Here is a 17,976-nt window from a genome sequence, read left to right on the forward strand (position 1 = left end):
CCAGAGAATCCAGCAAGACTGAGAAAATACTGACACAATCTAAGCTGGACAAGAAAACACAAAGAATAGCACTGAATTGTGAAGCACACAACATGTGTGCCATAGGGAAAAAGAACCAGACACTTATCTTTGCTGATTTGGCAGAAAGGCAGGAGGAACCAGGCAGAGGTCCATAACCTCCCAACAACAATTGACTTCAAAGGAACATCATTATGAACCCCCTGACAACCCCAACTAGTCACAGACATAGATTTCCAATCCAACACAGGATTGTGTACCTGCAACCACGGGAAACCCAGCACGATAACATCATGCAAATTATGCAACACCAGAAATCGACAATCTTCCTGATGGGCTGGCATCATGTGCATGGTCACCTGTGTCCAAAACTGAGGCTTATTTTTAGCCAAAGGTGTAGCATCAATCCCCCTTAAAGGAATAGGGTTCTGCAAAGGCTGCAAGGGAAAACCACAATGCCTGGCAAACTCAAAATCCATTAAGTTCAAGGTGGCGCCTGAATCCACAAACGCCATGACAGAGAATGATGACAATGAGCAGATCAAGGACACAGATAACAGAAATTTAGGTTGTACAGTACTGATGGTAGCGATTCTCTTTGTACGCTTAGGGCAGACTGAAATGACATGAGAAGCGACGCCACAATAATAACACAACCCATTCTGACGTCTGAATCCTTGTCGTTCCGTTCTAGACAAAATCCTATCACACTGCATAGGCTCAGGAATTGGCTCTGAGGACGACGCCACAGCGCGCACAGTTCTACGCTCCCGCAAGCGCCGATCAATCTGAATGGCCAGAGACATAGAATCACTCAGACCGGAAGGCGTGGGAAACCCCACCATAACATCTTTAACGGATTCAGAAAGAAACTTTCTGAAAATTGCCGCCAAAGCATCATCATTCCATTTAGTCAACACAGACCATTTTCTAAATTTCTGACAAAACAATTCTTCCGCCTCTTGACCCTGAGACAGGGCCAACAAGGTTTTCTCCGCTTGATCCACAGAATTAGGTTCATCATATAATAAACCTAAAGCCTGGAAAAAGGAATCTACATTAAGCAAGGCCGGATTCCCAGATTCCACGGAAAATGCCCAATCCTGTGGATCATCACGCAGCAGGGAGATGACACTTTTAACCTGCTGAATGGAATCACCGGAGGATCGCGGTCTCAGAGCAAAAAACAATTTACAATTATTTTTAAACCCCCAAAATTTGGACCTATCACCAAAAAACAAATCAGGAGTAGGAATCTTCGGTTCTAAAGCTGGAGTCTGAACAATATAATCAGAAATACCCTGTACCCTAGCAGCAAGCTGGTCTACACGAGAAGCTAATTCCTGAACATCCATGCTGGCACAAGACTCCTCAGCCACCCATAAATAAAGAGGGAAAAAAAGACAAAACAGACTGCAGAAAAAAAAAAATGGCTCAACACTTTTCTTCCCTTCTTCTGAGATGCATTTAACTCATTATGGGCCAGTTGTACTGTTATGATCTGGTGACCTTGGAGCCGCATGAAACTTTCTCTGGAGACGGTGGAACCTGTACTGACCGCAATCCTGAACTAACACCGCAACTAGAAGTAGCCGTGGGGTGTGCCTAACACTCCCTAGACACCTCGACACAGCCGGAGGACTAAATACCCCTATAGATGGAAATGGGAATGCTATCTTGCCTCAGAGCAGACCCAAAATCAGACAAAAACTCTGGAATTTCAGAAGAGGAAGGAGAGGAGATTGACAACTGGCAAGGACTAATGAATCCTGCATGCCTAAATACCCCAGTCAGATCTGCAATCAGCAGATACACCTGACCAGGGCTGCAACTCAGGGGCAACTGCATTACCACCTACATCCACCGGAGGGAGCCCAAATGCAGAATTCACAACAGAATGCTGGCAGATTGCATGGTGATGAATCCTGATAGTGGAGGGGTACAGTGCCATATTTTGGGGAGTCAAGAGAAATAAAGGTTTTGGCAAAGCTAAAAAACAAACCAAAACCCCACCTTTCCTGCACACAGCACTCACCGGTGCGTGACCACAGCTGTGAACTAAGCCAACAATATCAGCCCGATAACGTGACGAGGCTGCTGGGGCGAAGACCATGTTGTGTTTCCACTTTTAAAGGATATGAAGTCAAAATCCTTCAAATGAAAGAATCAATCGCCAATATAGGCACACGCCAAGTATTATCCTTCAAAGGGAAATATATCCAAGGACTTGGCGCTCAGGGTCTCTGGCAATCATTAAACAGTGCGCTCACAAAGGGAAATCCTCACACTGCCCCACGGGAAAACAGAGACCTTTCCATGCACATGGTCATACGAGAGTAATGTGAACACTGACCACTAGGAACAGCGGAGAAAAAGACACATATCTACTTCCATGTCTAGTTTAAAAGGTCTATAATCAGGAAATTGTGTAAAAACCCCTGAGGAAGACTGCACAGCTCACCTCCTCCTCCTGTACAATGTCTGATAACACCTCTATATACAGTAGATAACACAGGATCCACCATTCACAATAGGTGATGTCACAGCTCACCTCCTCCTCCTGCACAATGTCTGGTAACACCTCTATATACAGTAGATAACACAGGATCCACCATTCACAATAGGTGATGTCACAGCTCACCTCCTCCTCCTGCATAATGACTGATAACACCTCTATATACAGTGGATAACACAGGATCCACCATTCACACTAGGTGATATCACAGCTCACCTCCTCCTCCTGTACAATGACTGATAACACCTCTATATACAGTAGATAACACAGGATCCACCATTCACAGTAGGCGATGTCACAGCTCACCTCCTCCTCCTCCTGTACAATGTCTGATAACACCTCTATATACAGTAGATAACACAGGATCCACCATTCACAATAGGTGATATCACAGCTCACCTCCTCCTCTTGTACAATGACTGATAACACCTCTATATACAGTAGATAACACAGGATCCACCATTCACAATAGGTGATATCACAGCTCACCTCCTCCTCCTGTACAATGACTGATAACACCTCTATATACAGTAGATAACACAGGATCCACCATTCACAATAGCTGATGTCACAGCTCACCTCCTCCTCCTGTACAATGACTGATAACACCTCTATATACAGTAGATAACACAGGATCCACTGTTACAAACTCCACCGCTGCGCTCCAGCGTCCTCGTTCTCACCGCTCCAGCGCTGCGCTCCTGCGTCCTCAATCCACCGCTGCAACGTCCGGTTCTGCACGCTCCTCTGCTTCCCTGGCACTTCCGGTGGCCAGGCCCTCAGCTGGTGTTCTTTCCCTGCGCAGGCGCTCCAGCTTTCCTATAGGAAGCAGGCTCAGCATCCCTGCCTCCTCCTCCTGAAGTCATGTGTTCCTTTCTATCCAATTCCGTTCCTGCTCCTCCTATAAAGGCTAGTTCCTCCTGCTTCCTGGTGCCTGATTGTTTTAGCATTTTGCTATTACGTTTGGCCCTTCGTATTGCTCTATACTCTGTGCCTGTACTCTGTGCTAGCCCGTGCTACCCTCCGGTTCCCTTCCTTCCCTTGGTAGCTTCCCTTCAGCCCCTGCTTTAATACTCCTGTTGTTTACCTCTGATCTTTGGTTTGTTTTCCTTTCCTCAGGTTCCCTCCGTTCCAGTCTCCTCGTTCTCCAGGCCCTTCGTCTGCTTCCCGTATTTCATTCCGTTACCCTGCCTCCTTTTGTCTCTCTTCCTGGAGCCGTCCCTGCTGGTATCTCACCGTGGGTAAGTGACCTCTGGGCTTGCTCCTTGCGGTCCCTGTATAGGGGTCGTTCCCTCCTAGGTCGCTCGCCCAGGGGTAGGGCTCCCCACGGTCCAGAGGGTCCACTCTTGTTTTCCGCTAGGTTGCTATAGTACAATCAGGCCATGGATCCCGCAGGTACCCCTTTCTCGGCCCAGAAAGAGCTAACCCATTTGCGCGATAACCAACAGCGCATAATGGCTTTTTTGAAATCTATGGAGTCTCGCCTTTCCTTGATTCAGACTTCTGACCCTGTTTACACCGCCCAGTTGGCTAGTCTCCAACAGGAGCTTGCCCAGCAACGCGATACCCAGTCCCGCATGCTGAGTTATATGGCTTCCATTGACGACCGTTTGTTTAATCTTCAGTCAGCCCCAGCTGTGCTCGCGCAAGCCTCTTCCCTTGACTCCAGTCCTCCGTCTCCCGCTCACCCTCCCCCTCGTTTGGGTAAACCTCCCAGGTACTCTGGCGATCCAAAACTTTGTAGGGGATTTTTAAACCAATGCCACCTTCACTTTGAACTTCTGCCACTTCAGTATCCTTCTGATCGGGCAAGAGTGGCGTTCATTGTGTCCCATCTCGAGGGAGAGGCATTAGCCTGGGTGAATCCCCTGTGGGAGCGTGACGATCCCGTTGTCTGCCACCTGGAGGACTTTCTTGAAACCTTTCGGAAAGTTTTCGATGAGCCCGGACGCTTGGCCTCTACGACCGAGTCTCTCTTTAATTTACGTCAGGGTTCTTCTACCGTTGGACAATACGCCATCCGCTTTCGTACTTTGGCCTCGGAGTTAGGGTGGAACAATGAAGCTCTTGTGGGTGCTTTCTGGCGGGGCCTGTCCAGCCGTATTAAAGATGAGCTCGCCGGTCGTGACACCCCAACTACTCTTGAGGACCTTGTCTCTCTCGCCACTCGGATCGACCTCCGCTTCCAGGAGCGTTCGCGGGAGTCTGTGAGAGAGAGGAGATCCTCGCCTGTCTCCGCTACCTTCCGGCAGCCTAGTACTTCTCGTGCTCCCGTTTCTGTTTCCTCTTCGGTTCCATCCTCTGAACCCATGCAAGTGGATCGAGTTAAAATGGCGGAACTACGCCGCAAGGAGAGGCGCACCCAGGGTCTCTGCTTCTATTGTGGCAGTGCAACCCATTTACTCCGCAGTTGTCCTGATCGTCCGGAAAACTCTTCCGCCTAGGACAGGTAGGAGAGGCCTCCCTAGGCGCCCGCGTTTCCTCTCAACCCCTGACTCTTTCCATTCTTTTTTTCTCTAACCAGCATCTATCTTCCGAGGTGGCGTATGTGGATTCTGGAGCGGCAGGCAATTTTATCAGCCTTGAGGCGGTTCGGAGGCTTCGCGTACCTGTAATCTCTTTGGACACTCCCCGACTAATCGCCTCCGTGGACGGAAGACCTTTACAAGACGCAATTTCTCTCATCACTGAAGAAGTGGAGATTCAGATAGGGGCCCTTCATCGCGAGAAGATCGCTTTTTATGTTCTGCCTAACCTTTCCTACGCCTTTCTACTGGGCCTTCCCTGGCTTCGACTACATGAGCCTACACTGAATTGGCGCACTGGAGACGTACTTCGGTGGGGCCCTTCGTGCCATAGTCGTTGTCTTCAGTCTATATGTCCGGTTTCTCGTACCCAGCCTGCTGAAGTTCCAGATGGATTACCTTCCCCTTACTGGTCCTACGCTGATGTCTTCAACAAACGAGAGGCTGAGAATCTTCCTCCCCATCGTCCTTACGATTGTCCTGTGGAGCTCCTTCCCGGTCGTTCTCCACCTAGGGGAAGGATTTATCCGCTTTCAGCTGCCGAGACCAAATCTATGTCGGAATACATACAAGAGAACCTAGCTAAAGGTTTCATCCGGAAATCCTCCTCCCCTGCTGGAGCAGGGTTCTTCTTTGTGAAGAAAAAGGACGGTTCCTTAAGACCTTGTATAGACTATCGGGGTTTGAACAGCATCACAATCAAGAATCGGTATCCTCTGCCCCTTATTCCGGAGCTCTTTGATCGCCTCCGAGGCGCTCGAGTTTTCACTAAGTTGGACTTACGAGGCGCTTACAATTTGGTCCGGATTCGCTCTGGCGATGAATGGAAAACTGCTTTCAACACCCGGGATGGCCATTACGAGTATTTGGTCATGCCTTTCGGTCTTTGCAACGCTCCCGCGGTTTTCCAAGAGTTCGTCAACGATGTGTTCCGGGACCTTCTCTACTCATGCGTCTTGGTCTATTTGGATGATATCCTTATTTTTTCTTCTGATCTTCCGTCACATCGCAGAAGTGTTCGCGAGGTTTTGCAACGCTTAAGAGATAACCACCTGTATGCCAAGATAGAGAAATGCTTGTTTGAGCAAACCTCACTGCCATTCCTCGGATACATTGTCTCTGACTCCGGCCTTAAGATGGACCCTGAGAAGGTTAATGCCATTATTAACTGGCCGCGGCCCTGCGGTGTGAAAGCCATCCAACGCTTCATCGGATTCGCTAATTACTACAGGCAATTCATTCCACACTTCTCCTCCATGATTCGTCCTCTTTCTTTTCTCACTCGCAAAAGTTCCAGCTCCAAGGACTGGTCTCCTGAGGCCGAGAAGTCTTTTTTTCAACTTAAAGAAGCTTTTTCTTCTGCTCCAGTCTTGCATCACCCTGAGGTGAACAAGCCTTTTATTTTGGAAGTTGACGCCTCTTCTACCGGGGCTGGAGCGGTGCTCTCACAAAAGACTCCTGAGGGCCTAACGGCTCCTTGCGGCTTCTTCTCCAAAGCCTTTTCACCTTCAGAACGAAATTACACAATTGGTGATCGTGAACTGCTGGCCATCAAATTGGCTCTAGAGGAGTGGAGATACCTTCTGGAGGGTTCGGTGCACCCGTTTGTAATCTTCTCTGATCACAAGAATCTTACTTACTTGCAGACTGCGCAAAGATTGAATCCACGACAAGCGAGATGGTCCTTGTTCTTTGCTCGCTTTGAGTTCGAGCTTCGTTTTCGGCCCGGCAACAAAAACATAAGAGCTGACGCTCTGTCCAGGTCCTTCCAATCTTCTGATGTCATGGAGGAGCCTGCTTACATCATTGACCCTACTAAAATGGTTACCGTAGCTCCATTACAGATGCTCCAGCCTCCACCGGGTAAGACTCTTGTCTTGGATGTTGACACTAAGAAGGTCTTATCTTGGGGCCATTCTTCCAAATTGGCTGGTCATGCCGGTGTTAGAAAGACTATCCTTCTCATTTCACGTTACTATTGGTGGCCTACCTTACGTCAAGACGTAGAAGACTTTGTGGCCTCCTGTCCTTCTTGTGCCAGAAACAAGGTACCCAGACGACTGCCACATGGAGCTCTCCTTCCTCTTCCGGTTCCGTCCGCACCCTGGCAACACATCGCAATGGACTTCGTCACCGATCTACCTTGCTCTTCGGCCTGCACGGTCATCCTCGTTGTTGTGGACAGATTCTCTAAAATGGCTCACTTCATTCCATTAACCGGTTTACCTTCAGCTCCTGAGTTGGCTAACATTTTTATTCTTAATATCTTCAAATTCCATGGTCTCCCTCAGCACATCGTCTCAGACAGAGGGGTTCAGTTTACTTCCCGCTTTTGGAGAGCCTTGTGTAAGCTTTTAAAGGTGAATCTGGACTTCTCTTCCTCATATCATCCTCAAACCAACGGTCAGGCAGAACGTACCAACCAAACTCTGGCTGTTTATCTTCGACATTTTTCTAATGCTCACCATAACGACTGGGTCGAACTACTTCCTTGGGCGGAGTTTGCCTACAACAACCATTCCAGCGAGTCCTCTGCTAAGTCTCCATTTTTTGTTGTTTTTGGACGGCATCCAAGTGTTCCCTTACCAGTCTTTCCTGCCTCTGGTGTTCCAGCTGCTGATTCGATGGCTCTCGACTTTTCCTCCATCTGGGGCGAGGTCAAAGAGACGTTAAAACTAGCTTCTTCTAGAATGAAGAGACAAGCTGACAAGAGACGTCTAGATTCTCCTCCTTACTCTCCTGGTGACAAAGTATGGCTTTCTTCAAGATTCATCAGACTCAAGATTCCTTCCTACAAGCTTGGTCCACGATTCATCGGTCCTTTTGAGATTCTACGTCGAGTCAACGAAGTCGCTTACAAGCTGAAATTGCCTGCCTCGCTCCGAATACCCAATACGTTTCATGTCTCTCTTCTCAAACCAGCCGTCTTTAACCGTTTTCATTCTCCCTCTTGTACTTCTTCTCAACTAGCCAGCACAGATAACATTTTTGAGGTTAAGGACATTTTGGCTGTTAAAACAATTCGGGGAAAGGAGTTTTTTCTGGTGGACTGGAAGGGTTTTGGTCCGGAGGAGAGGTCCTGGGAACCCTTGGAGAACATTGATGCCCCTCGTATTCTAAATAAATTTTTTGCTACTCTTCGTAAAGGGGGGCATAAGAAGGGGGGTACTGTTACAAACTCCACCGCTGCGCTCCAGCGTCCTCGTTCTCACCGCTCCAGCGCTGCGCTCCTGCGTCCTCAATCCACCGCTGCAACGTCCGGTTCTGCACGCTCCTCTGCTTCCCTGGCACTTCCGGTGGCCAGGCCCTCAGCTGGTGTTCTTTCCCTGCGCAGGCGCTCCAGCTTTCCTATAGGAAGCAGGCTCAGCATCCCTGCCTCCTCCTCCTGAAGTCATGTGTTCCTTTCTATCCAATTCCGTTCCTGCTCCTCCTATAAAGGCTAGTTCCTCCTGCTTCCTGGTGCCTGATTGTTTTAGCATTTTGCTATTACGTTTGGCCCTTCGTATTGCTCTATACTCTGTGCCTGTACTCTGTGCTAGCCCGTGCTACCCTCCGGTTCCCTTCCTTCCCTTGGTAGCTTCCCTTCAGCCCCTGCTTTAATACTCCTGTTGTTTACCTCTGATCTTTGGTTTGTTTTCCTTTCCTCAGGTTCCCTCCGTTCCAGTCTCCTCGTTCTCCAGGCCCTTCGTCTGCTTCCCGTATTTCATTCCGTTACCCTGCCTCCTTTTGTCTCTCTTCCTGGAGCCGTCCCTGCTGGTATCTCACCGTGGGTAAGTGACCTCTGGGCTTGCTCCTTGCGGTCCCTGTATAGGGGTCGTTCCCTCCTAGGTCGCTCGCCCAGGGGTAGGGCTCCCCACGGTCCAGAGGGTCCACTCTTGTTTTCCGCTAGGTTGCTATATCCACCATTCACAATAGGTGATATCACAGCTCACCTCCTCCTCCTGTACAATGACTGATAACACCTCTATATACAGTAGATAACACAGGATCCACCATTCACAATAGTTGATGTCACAGCTCACCTCCTCCTCCCTTCACAATGACCTTTGCCTAATGACTTTACAAAATCAATTGATGATGATGTCGGCAGGATCCCATACACATAAGACAGCTGTTTCACAACCTTTAGGGTACATGACCCATGAATCCAACAATAGAAGAAGAGAGGCGCCACTCACCCTGGATATCTCATTAATAGACGAGCCTGTTTCGCCCTAACTTGTGCTTCCTCTGGCCTCACAAAGTGCAAGTCTCAGCGAAACGCCCATTGCCTGTTTTTTTTTACAATTACCATTATCTCTCATACGCTGCCTTCTTTGATGTGAATAAAGTATTAAGAAGACATTCTGGGTGAGTTTCGCCTCTTCTTCTATTGTCGGATTCATTTTAATGTATCGTCTATTGACTGAGCAGCATCGCTCCATACCGTGCGGCTTCACTAACAGAAATCTGCTCAGGTACTTTTTTAGAGTCAGACATGACACCTGCACATTGTGGCAGCACATGGATCACATAGTCCTTGAAGTTCCATATTACAGACACAGTGTGCCACAATATAATACCGCCACGAGGCGCTGCATTCTCTTCTAGAAGTAGGAGGTGCAGTATGAGCCCATAGCAGACGATGGGCAAATTACAATGTATCTATACCGAAAGGATCTAAGCATGTTATAAATCTTACACCTGGCTGGAACAGAATCAAAATTTCCAATTTTGCAAAAAATCAAAACTTTGCAAAAAAAAAGGATGCAGAACCACTTCTGACCACTGAGTGGCGATAGAGATACAAAAGTCAAATTTTTAACTTTTGGATCTTCGACTTTTTCCATTAGGAACATCATCGATGTAACATGTCGGAAAAACAAGGTCTGTACTAGGAAGGGAAGAAACTTCTGAGCTGATCAGTAATACATCTTAATTACTGATCTTTTAAAGGAATAGGTTTTCTTTTTTCTTTTACCGAATTCTGAGTGGTGGAGTCTCCTCTTACCCTGGAAATTTTCGTGTTGAAATGTAAACAATGGCCGAGCTGGAATGAAACTTTGTTGTTTACGCACTAAACAATATAAAGTATGGCGTGTGATAAGACGGCCCGCAGCAAGTTACACGCAAAACAAAGACTTTTTAGACTTTTTAAAAACTTTTTAGATAAGCATCTTTGCCTAGTGGTGGGGCGAGACTAATGGCTTAATGGGGGGGTGTTGTACAACATTGTACAAAGTCAGTTGTATAGTAGGTCGGAACTACTCTTTTCAATTAGGAAATTGATAGGAGTGCAATACCAGACACGACCACTGGAGAAGAGTGGAGCTCTGATCTCAATCAATTGCAGAATCTGAAGATAGACATAATACGAAGCCTAGGAGCCCATCTTTAACTAAGCCCATCCAGCCTCCCCTGAGCACAGATGCTGCTTCCCTTCCATAGCTCATGAGGGTCTCAGCAAGCAGACCCTCAAAACTTACCCACAAACCAAAAAAGCAGCTGATGAGAAATGTCCAACGTCCAACATTTCAGTGGTCCAACATCCAGTCCCGGTCCTCCATGTCAGCTGGTCTTCACTTCTACGACCTGCATCCTGGGTTCCTTAGGCACTTACTAGGCTCTTCGCTGGGCGTAGTAAGGGCCAGAGAAGCCCAGGAGGGCAGGAAGGAGGGAACTTGGTGAAGACCGGCTGCCACCAATGACAGAAGACGTCGACAGACAAGGCTCACCTTCACTGAAAGTGTGGCTTAAAGGAGAAAATTAGCTTATTTCCTCCCAGGAGCCGCCGGCTTTCAGTCATAGAGGTGTGTCCAGCGTGGCTACAGTCACCACTCAGTATCACAATGAGGTGTGGCTGTAAACACTCTCCGGCACTTTGATAGCTGTGCTACAGAGCCGGCTGTCAATCGAGGCGTGCTTACAGCCGCTGGCCGCAGTATAGTGAGTAGTGCTGTGAGCAGTCACTGTAGCCATTCAGTGCCCGCCTCTATGACTGAAAGCTGGCAGCTCCTGGGAGGAAAAAAGTTCATTTATTCCCAGTAGCTGCAGTTTTAGTAAGGCAGCCCTTCAATATTTTAACGCTATTGACCTTGTAGATTATCCTCACCTTTGCAGGTAAAAAGCGTTTGTTTTTTTAAATGACAGTATATGGGGCTAAAAATCATTTTTGGGCTTGGGTTTCATTAAAAATGTAGTGCAATTTGCCTTTTGTATCCTTGGTGTTGCAAAATGAGTTAAAGTATTTGGCCCAAAGTCTTCAGTCAATCTATGTGACTGTAGATTTGTGAATCCGCACAGTGCGCACAGTGCACGCTGTCAGGATTCTCCAGTGCCGACAGTGAGCCGGGCAGTCATATGACCCCAAGTATGAGATACGCCACATTTCATCCACATTCTGGCAAGACATGCGTGGCTTCATTAAAATACACTTATATATCGCATGCTTGCGATCACATGACCTCCCGATGCTGGGGGATCCTGACAGCATGCACTGTACGCACTGTGCGGATTCACATGTCTGCAGTCTGAGAATCCTTCAGTGAGCTCGTCCTATGATGAGAGATGTAGTTTGACAACAGCTGGAGGGCTAAAGCCGTGTCTGGAACTTATAGACACCAATGTGTTTGTATTAGTATGTATGTGTTTGTATTAGTCCTCTTCACACAGCTGCAGCTTTCTTAAATATCTATATATTGTAGATAGATGAAGACCCCTTTAACCATCAGTGGTTTCAACCGACTGTCTATAAGCTGAAAATCTCATGGCTCACTCCGCCACAAAAATCCAAGAATCAGCTCAGACCTCTGCCACGGAAATTGCAGGTCAGATATCGACTAATGTGAACATAATCATTCCAACAAATGTTTGATATCCAGGAGTGAATAGTTTTGGATCCATATGCCATGCCCCTTCTTGCCAATGTTCCCCTGGATGTCCATTTTCTAGCCGTGCTTTTCAGGTTGTTTCGACAGTATTCAGGGGCTCCTGGGATGGCTGCCAAGTTTTTCCAGCAGATGACAACCTCGGTGAGACATCATATTGATTGACAACCAGCCTGATATATAGAAATTACCACATTGATAGCGCAATGACTTTGAGGGGTCTGGGGCAGGTCCGGTTTTAGACAAAATGGGGCCCTGGCCACAAGTTTAAAGTGGGGCCCCAAACATTCACATATCACACAGAAACATTTCGGTTGTATTTACATGCGCTGAGTTCAGGCCGTTAAATGAGCATCATCGACAATATTGAAGTCGTTCGACGCTTGTTTCCCGGCCTCTTTATACCGGCTGAGGAAGAGTGATGGGGACAGATAGTCTTCGATACAGTATAATGCAGGTCCCATATAGTACATATAGTATAACGCACTCCCCATGGTCCTTGATGGAGTAAAATGCAGCCCCTCTCAGAGTGTAATGCAGCCTCACACACAGTATAATGCAGCCCCCCACACACAGTATAATGCAGCCCCCTCAGACTATAATGCAGCCCCGCCCACACAGTATAATGCAGCCCCCCAGAGTACAAGGCAATCCCCCACACATACAGTATAATACAGCCACACACACAGTATAATTCAGCACTCCCAACATACAGTATAATTCAGTCCCCCCACATACACACAGAATAATGCAGCCTAACCCCTCACAGTATTATGCAGCCCACACAAAACCAGTATAGTGCAGCCTACCCACAGTATAATGCAGCCCCCCACACACATAGTATAATGCAGCCCACTCACAGGCAGTATAATGCAGCCCCCCCACTCACAGGATAATACAGCCCCCACAAACACAGTATAGTGCAGCCTCCCCCCACACAGTATAATGCAGCCCCCCACTCACAGTATAATACAGCCCCCACAAACACAGTATAGTGCTGTCCCTACACAGTATAGTGCAGCCTCCCCACATACAGTATAGTGCAGCCTCCCCACACACAGTATAGTGCAGTCTACCACACACAGTATAGTGCAGCCTCCCCACACACAGTATAATTCAGCCCCCACACACAGTATAGTGCAGCCTCCCCACACACAGTATAGTGCAGCCCCTCACACACAGTATAATGCAGCCCCCACACACAGTATATTGCAGTCTCCCAACACACAGTATTGTGCAGCCTCCTCACACACAGTATAGTACAGCCTCCCCACACAGTATATTGCAGCCTCCTCACACACAGTATAGTGCAGACACACAGTATAGTGCAGCCCCTATACACAGTATAATGAACCCCTCACACACAGTATAGTGCAGACAGACACACATAGTACAGCCTCCCCGTACACAGTATAATGCAGCCCCCACATACAGTATAGTGCAGCCCCCAACACAGTATAGTACAGCCCCCACACACAGAATAGTGCAGAGACACACACAATTCTTACCTCTCCTCCTCGTTCTCCCACTGCTCTGGCTTCTGCAGCGGTCTCATCAGCTTCACTGCTGGCACAAACTGCTAAGTCAGAGGCAGAGGGGGAGTCATGGGAGAGGGACCGTCATCTGACGCTCTCTCCTCCATCACTGCTTTCAACTGTATCAGTATCTACCAATGATGCCGATAAGTAGAATGTGTGATGCAGGGAGGGGAGGCCTGGAGGAGCTGGGGACTTAGGCAGCTGCCTGGTCTGCCTGCCCCTAACACCGGCCTTGGTCTGGCGGAAAAGCCAAGCGATGACATATTGGTTGTCCAAGCTTAGATGCAGCTTAAAAAGAAGATGAAGCCACCAACAAGATCTGATATTTGCCTAATATTTAGACCAGAACATTTCTTACAAAGCAACTTTTTCAGTTTCTGGTATCTGTACTATCTGGTCCATGCAGCACGGAGCCATCTGAGCTCACGAGAGGTCAGGATTTTCTGGAGCTGACAGCATAATAGCAGCTTTGTTCTGATCGTTCTCTGCATAAAACATGATTCTTCTGTCTGAGCTGCCAGGAAGGGACGCACTTTTCTAATCCAGATATGAAGACAGGTTTTGGGGGAACATTAATGAAGCAGGGGAGTAGCTCATACCTTATGCCAGAAAAATACTACTGAAGATCCTAGAAAGATCCTCCAGCCTTGTTTTGACCAAGAGCTGCCAGAGGAACAAGCAGGATTCAGAAGAACCTGGACTATAAAGAAAGAAGACAGAAGAATTGACACCTTCCAAATGTGGTGCTGGAGATGGATGGTATCAATACCATGGATGGCAAGAAGAACAAATAAATCAGTTTTGGAACAAATCAAGCCAGACATGTCACTCGAAGAAAGGATCACCAAGCTACGACTTGCCTACTTTGGACACATCATACGAAGAGAGCAATCACTGGTGAAGGACATCATGGTGAGAAGAATAGAAGGAACAAGGCGAAGAGGAAGACCAGCAACCTGATGGTTTGATACTATCAGAGAAGACCCTGGTGGACCTATCTAGGCTGCACAAGATGGATCTTCCTACAGATCGTTTATCCATCAAGTCACCATGGATCGAGATCAAGTTGAAGGCCATCAAAAAAAAGAAGAGATAAAAGTCACACCAATGTCCTCTGCAGCGCTCTGCCACATAGTAAGACCCCCCTCATGGCAGAAACTCTTTGCTGTCAGTTCTCAAAACGTTTAGGTCTTGCCCTCTCTACCCCCCTCTCAACGTCCTCCTAAGCATTTCCTAATTGAAATGAATCCTCAAAGCCCACTAGGACCTGGAGGGGTTATCTGAGACAAAGAGTGATTGTAATGAGTATAAACACATGCATTACATAATAACTAAATTGTTCAAATGCATAACAAGCCGAGATCTAATTATACATGTTAATGACATGCGTCATTTCAGGTATCTAGAGTAGCTTTGTTGGGGCTTGCTCTGTCATGTATTGCCTAGTGGATGATTACCTTTGTTGACTTTTGCATCCATTTTCATTCTATAACAAGTTTGCAAATGGTCTTGAGTAAAAATATCTTAGGCCATGTGCACACATTCAGTATTTTTCGCATTTTTTCGCTATAAAAACGTGATAAAAACGCGAAAAAAAGCTAACATATGCCTCCTATTATTTACAGTGTATTCCGCATTTCTTGTGCAAATGTTGCATTTTTCTCCGCGAAAAAATCGTATCGCGGAAAAAAAAGCAATATGTTCATTAAAAATGTGGAATTGCGGGGATTTCGCACACCTAGGAATGCATTGATCTGCTTACTTCCCGCACGGGGCTGTGCACACCATGCGGGAAGTAAGCAGATTATGTGCGGTTGGTACCCAGGGTGGAGGAGAGGAGACTCTCCTCCACGGACTGGGCACCATATAATTGGTCAAAAAATAAGAATTAAAATAAAAAATAGTCCTATACTCACCCTCTGATGGCCCCCGAAGTGTTCCCGCCTCTCCGGTGCATGCTCTCTCTTCCGTTCCTATAGATGGTGTGGTTCAGGACCTGTGATGACGTCACTGTCTTGTGATTGGTCACGTGACCGCTCACGCGACCAATCACAAGCCACGACGTCATCGAAGGTCCTGAACCACACCGGCATCTATAGGAACGGACGCCGCTGAGGAGATCGGCTGTCTGCAGAGGGTGAGTATAATCATTTTTTTATTTTTTTTATTATTTTTAAACATTCTATCTTTTACTATTGATGCTGCATAAGCAGCATCTATAGTAAAAAGTTGGTCACACTTGTCAAACAGTATGTTTGACAAGTGTGACCAACCTGTCAGTCAGTTTTCCAAGCGATGCTACAGATCGCTTGGAAAACTTTAGCATTCTGCAAGCTAATTACGCTTGCAAAATGCTAAAAAAAAGCGAAAAAAACGGGAAAAAAACGCAAAAAAAAAAATGCGGATTTCTTGCTGAAAATTTCCGGTTTTCTTCAGGAAATTTCTGCAAGAAATCCGGACGTGTGCACATACCCTTACCGTTTCGTGTAAACAGCTCCCATGAAAACCAATGCGCCTCCCTAGTTACAGACTACAAATAAAGCCTGTGTAGTCTGACATGAACACGGACCTTAAAAAAAGAGCCAAATGGCAACAACAAAAATCACTTTTGGCCATCAAGACCACATGTATGGAATTCAGGGCCAAAAATGGCTTAAACTAGCCTTATTCTTTAGATAGCTATTGGTCAAATACTCATTCTGTCGTGAGCTATTCCTCCCATACAGGAGGAAGTAGGATCAACCCTCCTGAGTCGTGTATATGAACATGTAGGCCATAGGAAGCTGAATAAAATGATGCCTTGATATTCGTAATCCGATGTCTTATTCCAGAGAAATTCACATTTTTCCCAACTATGTAAATGAGCTGTTAAGATCTATGGGAGGGGAATAGATCTCCCGGAGAATCTGCCTTCAGAGCTTATTTTACATGAAAGGGGGAGTTACAAGTGTGATACATGTAATGACTGTCAGTCTGCTCTCATGGAATATACATGTTTAACACTGGTAATGCTCCCTGGAGGCAGTTTTTCAGGGAGATCTCTGCCCCACCCATAGATCTTAACAGCTAATTTACATATTTGGAAAAATGTGGATTTCTCTGGAATAAAATACCGGATTACAGACATCAAGGTATCGTTTTGTTCAGCTTTTTCTGACCTACATGCCCATAGAGGTTGATCCTCCTACTAACAGATTCCTTTTTAAGGGAATTAAGACACTACCTCTGGTGGCGGCTTATCTACCCTGAGAGAAAAAAAGATTGGGCATGTTGAAATCCAACAGCCTGATCCTTCTTTCCACCAACATCTTCTATCAGTGAAAGTTGTCCCCCATACACATTACATACACTTAAATTAGGAACCCTCTTGCAAAAATGTCGTAAAGAAACGGAAAGACTCGGGAGCAGATTTCAGTTTCGGTTACACTTTTTGCAAATGTTTAGAATATTTTGGGGAAAATGTTTTATTTATTCTGTTACATTCTTGAATTAAGTCCTATACGACATTGATGGAATGAAGAGTAACAACCGGCACAAGCCATACAGGTCTGGTACAGGTGGAAAGACCGCATTCCTTAAAAGTAGCAAGGTATGTTTTAAGATAAACAGGAAAGTGATCTGGAGATAAGCTTTAATTATTGGCCAGGATTAACCCGAAGTCAGAAATTTTTAGGTTTTTACTTGGGATTGTTGCAAAATTCCAGAATTTTAGAAATTCAGAGTTTAGTTGGAAAGACCAAAAATCTTTCAGAATGGCTACTTCATACGATTGGAGGTGCAGGATTTGGGCGGAGAGGGCAAAGTAAAAAGTAAAAGAAAATCAGTTGCGGATTTTCTTGTGGATCCGCAGTAAAATCGGATTTTCAAGAGGATTTTGTTGTAGATTTGCCACATGATTTGAGAGGGACTGAAATCCGCGATCAAGATCGGCAGAAAGTGCTGAGGATTGAAAATCAGTATCTGCACAAACATTTTTTCCGAAATTTGTTAAAATTTGTGGCTGATTTTCTGGCCACAATTCTAGAAGGAAAATATGCAGATTATCCACCACATGTAAACATACCCTCAGTGTATATTTGCACTGGTTGTATAGTTAGTGGATTTTCCATTACGTTTTGGACACACATCACTGGCTTCATCACTGGCTCTGAACTCCTGAAGAACGGGATTCAGTGAAACCTCCGATGGAGTCACTTTGTGCTCTGTTTGCCCTCTGTTTTGGCAGTGTCCATCTTCGCTTACAAAAGAGGACACTACCAAAAGAGAGGCAAGCAGAGCACAAAGTGACTCCATCTGCCTCATTAATGGTCAAGGGTTTCGCACAATATCATTCTTCAGGGGTCCAACGGAGCCTCTGATGCATGGCCAAAAATTTTCTCTGCAGATCTGACAAATTTCTGCAGTGGAATCTTCAACAAACTCCAGTCTATTGCGTGCAGATTTTGCCACTGTGGAATTTCCATGCTGATATGTCCCAAGAAAGAATGGAAAGGACATTTCCAACCCTGTACCAT

This window comes from Ranitomeya variabilis, chromosome 5 (assembly GCF_051348905.1).
Source record: "Ranitomeya variabilis isolate aRanVar5 chromosome 5, aRanVar5.hap1, whole genome shotgun sequence".
NCBI classification, from domain to species: domain Eukaryota; kingdom Metazoa; phylum Chordata; class Amphibia; order Anura; family Dendrobatidae; genus Ranitomeya; species Ranitomeya variabilis.